The sequence below is a fragment of the Cydia strobilella genome, chromosome Z (assembly GCF_947568885.1).
Source record: "Cydia strobilella chromosome Z, ilCydStro3.1, whole genome shotgun sequence".
Classification (NCBI taxonomy): domain Eukaryota; kingdom Metazoa; phylum Arthropoda; class Insecta; order Lepidoptera; family Tortricidae; genus Cydia; species Cydia strobilella.
Genome location: NC_086068.1, coordinates 28,914,257 through 28,922,029, shown reverse-complemented (window position 1 = coordinate 28,922,029; position 7,773 = coordinate 28,914,257).

Below are 7,773 nucleotides of genomic sequence, written 5' to 3'. Positions count from 1 at the left end.
TCTATGTATGAAAAGTGTCCATCAAAAAACAGTAATTAGGCGGCGCCACCATACACCGAAATACTACCAAAAACAACCTACGTAATTTGGTCGGGTTATTTGTTGCCTTATATCATAGGGTAACTAGAGCGGTACTGTCATAGTAAATTTTGTAACCCCAGTAAATTCACTGCCATCTGTCGACACACTTTTAAACTAAAAATAAATATTTATAAAAATCTTCGGTCGCACAGGAGCCAATGAGAGTGCCCTCTCCTCGAAGTCCTCCATAAAGATGTCAGCGACTACTGGAGACACCGGAGACCCCATGGCCACGCCGTCGACTTGAAGGTAGAATTCACCATTCCATAGCAAGTAGCCAGATGTAAGGCAATGTTCCAACAGTTTAGCATATTCCTCTGACATGTTCTGCTCACATAACCTCTTCTTGACAATTTCAATGCAGTCATGTACCGGTAGGCTTGTAAATAGCGACTGAACGTCAAGGGGTCTCCGGTGTCTCCAGTAGTCGCTGACATCTTTATGGAGGACTTCGAGGAGAGGGCACTCTCATTGGCTCCTGTGCGACCGAAGATATTTAAAAGATACGTAGATGACACTTTTACTATACTTCCAAAAAGTAGTGTTTTAACTTTCTTGGATCACCTAAATTCCATCCATAGCAAAATAAAATTTACTATGGAGTTGGAAAAAGACTGTTCTCTCCCCTTCTTAGATGTATTGGTAAAAAGAAATCCTGATAACACCCTAGGTCGCACTGTGTATAGGAAACCTACTCATACTGATAGGTACTTAAATGGCAAATCGCATCACCATCCCAGTCAACTTGTTACAGTAGGCAAATCTTTGTTTCAGAGAGCCCAGAGGATATGTGATGACCAGCATCTGGCCGCGGAGCTCCAGCATGCCAGGCGCGCGCTCCAGGCAAACGAGCTCAGGATACCGCGGGTCAACCAGAGGTCCCACATTAAGATCCCCACAGTCGAGCGCAGGCCTGCCATTCTGCCTTTTGTCAGGGAGGTCACGGACAGGATCAGCCACATCTTGAAGCGTGCTTCTATAAAAACATATTTCAAGCCAATGAAGAAGATGTCACAATTCCTGAGGCCTGTAAAATGCAATACCCCTCTACAGATTGCAGGAGTGTACAGGCTGGACTGTGAGTGTGGCCTATCATAAGTCGGGCAGACGAAACGGAGCATTTCCACTCGGGTGAAAGAACACATAGCTGATGTCAAGCACCGTCGACCTAGGTCTGCAGTCTGTGAGCATGTCATGGATAAAGCCAATCACTCAATCAAGTTTGATAAGCCTCTGGTTCTTGCCAAGGAGAAGCGTTACATACCCAGAATGCTGCGCGAGGCCATTGAGATTAAGAAATATCCAAACTTTAATAGGGAAGATGGCTTTTCTCTACCACCAGCTTGGGATCCTGTAGTCCATCTGATAAAGAAGCAAGCGAGACATAGACTGTGAGACCTTAGTGTTGGATGATGCTGGACATTCTGATGTTTTGAAAAGATGTGTCCCGCCGAGTTTGTTGCCGGTCCCATATTGGGATACCCTCCTACAATTTAGGAGGGAATTAAATCTTCTCGGGTCCGTGTTGTAGGGTTGGAGCCGGCGTAGTTTTTATCGCGTATATATATATCTTTACTTGAAAATAATTGTAGTGTATAACTAGCCTTATGAACCGATTTTGCATGTACAACCAGCCTTAAAGTTTGTAGTCTATGATTGTTCATTATTTTAGTATGTGGGTATTTTTTTGCACTTTGTAATTTTTCCTCAGTCACCCGTTGACCACGAACGCTGTAAAGGGTTCGAAACGTCGGGATGTATTATAAATTCAATATACGCGATATAATCCGTTTTCATAGTTTTATTATATGGTTCATGTTATACTCATGTCCCAGAGCCTAACTAGCGCCACCGGAGAGATTAGGAACAGGATTATTTACAGCTGAAAGTTGGTCACTTTTGCAATAGTTCTGCCATAAGAGATTGTCGTCCTTTCTATACCGTCCATAATAAGGACCATTGTTATTGTTGTAGGTGGAGCCATGGAGTATAGAGTACCTCTACCTTCCATAGGTGGAGCTATGCATATGCTACGAGTATTTTACGTTTTAGCTTTTTTTTTCATATGAAAACTGTTGCCTTACTGTTATCTATTTATATTTTCTTTGGACGGTATAGAAAGAACGACAATCTCCCATGGCAGAACTGTTGCAAAAGTGACCAACTTATAGCTATAAATAAGAGTTCCTAATCTCTCCGGAATAAATAGACAGACAGACATGACGAATCCATAACGGTTCCGTTTTTTGCCATTTGGCTACGGAAAAGGGAGGGGAGGGGGATTGTTTTTTTTTTTACCATAGCAATATGGGTAACAAATGAAAGCTAGTGAAAAGACCATTTCAAAAATATATGTAAATAGTCTGGTTTTTTGTTTGTTTTAATAATAGTTGCAGTTTATTGTAACAGAAAATTATACTTTTTTCAACTTGATGTACTTTCCTTATTTTTAGTTATATCTGGTTAATTTTTTTTTAACATTATAGAGGATATTCACAGTCACTTAGTATGTAAAGCCTGACCAGGAATATATGATCACGCGCCATGTTGCGGAATTTCACTGGAACTAATATTTTCATACTATACTTTACATGAGAATAACAGCGCCCTCTTGACAATGATCATATATTTCTGGTCAGGCTTTATTTTGGAATGATCCATTCAGTCATTTTTAATTTAGAGCAGTTCAGTCAACTGTGGATTGTGAAATTTTTGAACGTTTTCTAATAATTTGTTAGACGAAGTAGTGAAAATGTTACAGTATATTATATATTTGTGATCTACTCACAAAACCCTTTCATTTGGTACCCCACATGGTATGATTTAAAAAAAAAGGTAAAAAACTTTGCCGACTTTTTGACGTCACAGCAACTACCCCCACCACTTTCGCGCTTGTCATCTGATATATTTGAGTTCAGGACTTCACACTGTATGCACTGATACCAAATATACCCATGTCTGCGACGACATGAGCGAAAAGTAACCTAAAGCAACAGGTTTTAGGCCGCCAAGGTACTAAAATGTGGAACAAAAGTTAGTGCCATATAAAAATTAGTTTTGCTTAGCCTATAAAGCTAATAAAAGCTTAAACATACCAAAATTTCCGTCCCGTTATCTAGATTATTATTATAGCTTTATTTATCCTTACACTTAATTACACGTTTGAAATACTTTTAAAGTGGTTGATTATACATATTATTGTGTGGCCCCTATAGGGTAGAAAGCCTCCTCCATCGTATTCCATGTTTATCTGACTTGAGCTGTGTGGTCAACCAGTTTTTACCAGCTGTTTTTACAACATCGTCGACCCATCTTGCCTTTTGTCGTCCACCTCTTCTTTTTCCACTAGGACCAAGCCACTTCGTTGTTTGCAATGTCCGTCTATTATCCTGGTATCTTGCTATGTGACCTGCCCACTTCCATTTCAGTGTCATGACGTGTTTTAGTGCATCCTTGATTTTTGTTTTGTTGCGTATGTCTGAATTTCGTGTTTTATCTATTCTTCTCAATTTCAGGATACTTCGTTCCATGGCGTGCTGGCATGATAGAATTTTGTTCTTGATCTTATTAGTATATGTCCAAGTCTGACTTCCGTATGTTAAGGAGGGTAAGGCGTGAATCCCTAATGATCTTCTTGAGGTTCAGACTATAATTTCCTTTGAAGATTTCTTTCTGTGCCCAATATTTTTTCCATATTGTGTTTATTTTCTTGTCTACTTCATTTTCGTGTCTGTTGGCGTCGAACGATATTAGTTTTCCGATGTATATAATATAATCTTTGACATATTCTATTGTGTGCCCTTCTACGGTAATCGGGGTTTGGTCGCAGTTGGTCATTATTTTAGTTTTGTCTGTATTCATTCCCAGTCCTACTATTTTGCTTTCTTTGGCTAGATTTTGAAGCATTTTTTTTCTAGTTCTCCAGGAATTTTACTAAACAGAGCTATATCGTCAGCGAATCGTAGATGTGTGTGGAATGTCAGACTTCTATTGAGTATTCTCACCCCTCTGTTTGTTAATTTTGTTAAGTAATGTTGTCAGGTAAGGGGTTAATATTCGTTTTTCCGATTTTTAATACTTCGTTGGTTAGATTATCTGATCCTAGGCTTTCTTCCGTTTGCAGTGCCTTTATCTGTCTCAGTACTTCCATTTAAATTATTGGGTCTATTGTATCCTGGGTTTGTTCTATTTTTCTACTTTTATTTCCGTTTATTAAAGAAGATCTCTATAAAATTAAGTAGCACATTTGAGAATATATTTGCTGCTTTTTGTTTTATCCTGACCGTCCTTTAGGTTGTGTGTTGATAGTTCCTTTTTGGCTCGTTTCGATCTTCGGAGTGTTATGAGGTTTTTTTCTTTTATCGATTTTCTGTAAGTGCTGTAATCTTCTCTGATAGTTTTGTTTGTTTTTTTAAATGATTGTTTTATTTTGTCTTTCTCTTCCCTGGCTTTGTTTTTTAGTAATAGTAGCTTCCCACGTCTATCTATCAGGTCCAGCATTACGTTAGTAAGTATTTTGTGTTTGTGGGTTTTCGTTTTGTTTTCCAGTTTGAGACTTTTCATTATTACCTGTTATGTTGTGTAGCTTATAGTTTGCACATCATTTTTGGTTTTTAAGAGTTCGTCGAGTATTTTGGAATGATGTTCTAGATTCATATGTTTCTCTTTTGCTTATAGTCTTGAGCAGGTTTGTTGATTGGTAAGATTTTCGACTAGTTTTGGGTGTTTCAATCGTTAGTGAACATCTAAGCATTTTGTTATCTGATGGGAAGTTGACTAAGTTGAGTACATCCACTTTTATACACGTATATACCCACATATGGACTTTGGAGTGTTGGTCAGTATATAATCAATTTCATTTTTTGTTTTCTGATTGGGTGATATCCATGTCCATCTACAAGAATGTTTATTTTTGAATAATGTCTTCATTATTGACACTTTGTATTCATTAGCATGTTGTATAAGGCGTTCCCCTCTACCATTTCATTTCCCATTACCATATGTTCTTCTGGTTTTGATTGTCCGATTTTCGCATTAAAATCACCAATCACAAGAAAATGTTTATCAGCTTGTTCTTGTGCTGTCTTCAGGTCATTATAGAATTTGGTAATGTCTTCTTCGCTTGAACTTTAAGTGGGTGCATACATATGTTTGGATTATGGTAACTGGTAACTGTTCTGAGTTTTTAAACTGCGAATCTTTCAGATATGCTCAGGAAATCTACTGTGTTATTTTTGAATGTTTTCTTTATTAGGCAGCCTACTCCGTGCAAGGCTGGTGTTTAGAAGGTAGAAGGTAGAATTTATACGTATAAGGTTAAAATGGAAAAATTGCAAAAACCACGCAAGGAACGCGGTGTTGGATGGAGGTTCTTCGTCTTGAATATTCACTAATCTCTGGTAATATGAAATTACCGATCTGTGCATAATCAAAGTAAACACTACACATACGGTTCATTGAATTTGATGCCTTGTTGTCTCAATAATTATTCTCCGAGTGTTTTACCTATCTGACGCAAACATGCGGCACATCACGGTGCTATATGTACTTTGTCGTAAAATCGATTTTAAAGTAAATACGTATAACATTTTTTGTTCAGTACTTTCTAAACATGTTCACTGTCCCCATAGTGCGGCGGTTTTTGGTCTAGAAGTCTTCTGGAAATCGATTTTCGCTCATGTCGTCGCAGACATGGGTATATTTGGTATCAGTGCATTCAGTGTGATGTCCTGAACACAAATATATGAGATGACATGCGCGAAAGTGATGGGAGAAGTTGCTGTGAAGTCAAAAGTCGGCAGTACAAAGCTTTTTACTGTTTTCTTTTAAACATACCATGTGGGGTACCAAATGAAAGGATTTTGAAAGTAGATCATAAATATACAAACATATTGTAACATTTTCACTACTTCGTCTAACAAATTATTAGAAAACGTTCAAAAATTTCACAATCCACAGTTGACTTTGAACTGCTTTAAATTGAAAATGACTGAATGCATCATTCCAAAATACATACAAAGTGACTGTGAATATCCGCTACATAATGTTAAAAAATAATTAACCAGATATAACCAAAAATAAGAAAAGTACATCAAGTTGAAGAAAAGTATAATTTTCTGTTACATTAAACTGCAACTATTATTAAAACAAACAAAAAAACACTGTTTACATATATTTTTGAAATGGTCTTTTCACTAGCTTTCATTTGGTATCCATATTGCTATAGTAAGAAAAAATAAACAATTCCCCCCTCCCTTTTTTCATTAGCGGGCGACATTTTCAAAATTTATATAGCCCATATGAGATCACATTGCATTCGTCAGAATTGTGTTAGTGACATAGGCTATATAAATCTTGAAAATGGCGCCCGCTAATGAAAAAGGGAGGGGGGGGGGGTTGTTTTGTTTCTTACTATAGCAATATGGGTACCAAATGAAAGCTAGTGAAAAGGCCATTTCAAAAAACTTTTATAAAAAAAAGATAAACCGACTTCAAAAAGGATGAAATAAAATATTATCCTTTTTAGGGTTCCGTGTTTAAGTATATGCGTTACCAACTGATATGTTTGAAGTCGGTGCCAATCCAAATTTTAAACCATATATTCATAGGGATTTTGGTGCAATTCGATAAAGATGCGGCTATATAAGTATGTACGTTGGATTACCTAATGCAGCGTACTACGTAGGCGAACAACACGCGAATGCGAAGCGGCGCGGCACGGCGCCTTAATTAATCCTTTGATACCTATATAGAAGTGTCCTACGTGGGCGATCTCGTTGCGAATGCGAACGAATTGGGCCGGCCGCGCCGTGCCGCGTCGCTTCGCTTCGTGTTCTCGAGTGTTCGCCTATGTAAGACGCAGCGTTACACGACGACAATAAACGAACTTCCTGTACACCTCAGAACAGAACACACGGTTGAACCTTCTTGGCGCAGTTCGTACCATGCTTGTCGGCACGTTAGTGTAAATCTAATACGTTTTGTCGTCGTATTTTTTTAAAGAGCATTTCTTACTAATTCTTAAACAGTCATAGCACGCAAGTGTGGGATTGTGACTGAGTTATTTTCTGTCGCTTATCCAGAGGACTACATTTCAAAATATAAAACAATTCAAGGAACCTTCATGCAAAATTTCAGCTAAAGCGGTTCAGTTGTTTAGCCATGAAAAGGTAGCAAAGAGGCAGACATAATTGCTTTCACGTTTATAACATTTGTACAGTTGTAATGGGATTAATAGACATAAAGCTGATTATTTTTGACTGGTATTGTTACTACTTGGAGTACTTGGCTTGGCACCGACTTCAAACATATCAGTTGGTAACGCATATAATTAAACACGGAACGCTAAAAAGGATAATATTTTATTTCATCCTTTTTGAAGTCGGTTTATCTTTTTTTTATAAAAGTTTTTATTTTTCCATTTTTAGTTTTAAGACATTGTTAAGAGCGTGACGCATGAATGAAAAACATAATCATGTTTATCTGTAAATTCGTAAACTTTATTAAATAATCAGAATTTTCCTCGAGTCCGTCTGGGAAATCATTCCTGTCAGTAAATCCATTCTCCGCCCCGCCACTGACCCAATCCCTCAAACCCCCCGATCACTCAACCTCACAGCACATCAACCCCTGATCACTGAACCCCTCGACCCTAAACCACCAACCCTTCAACCGCCATTCCCCGACCCCTAA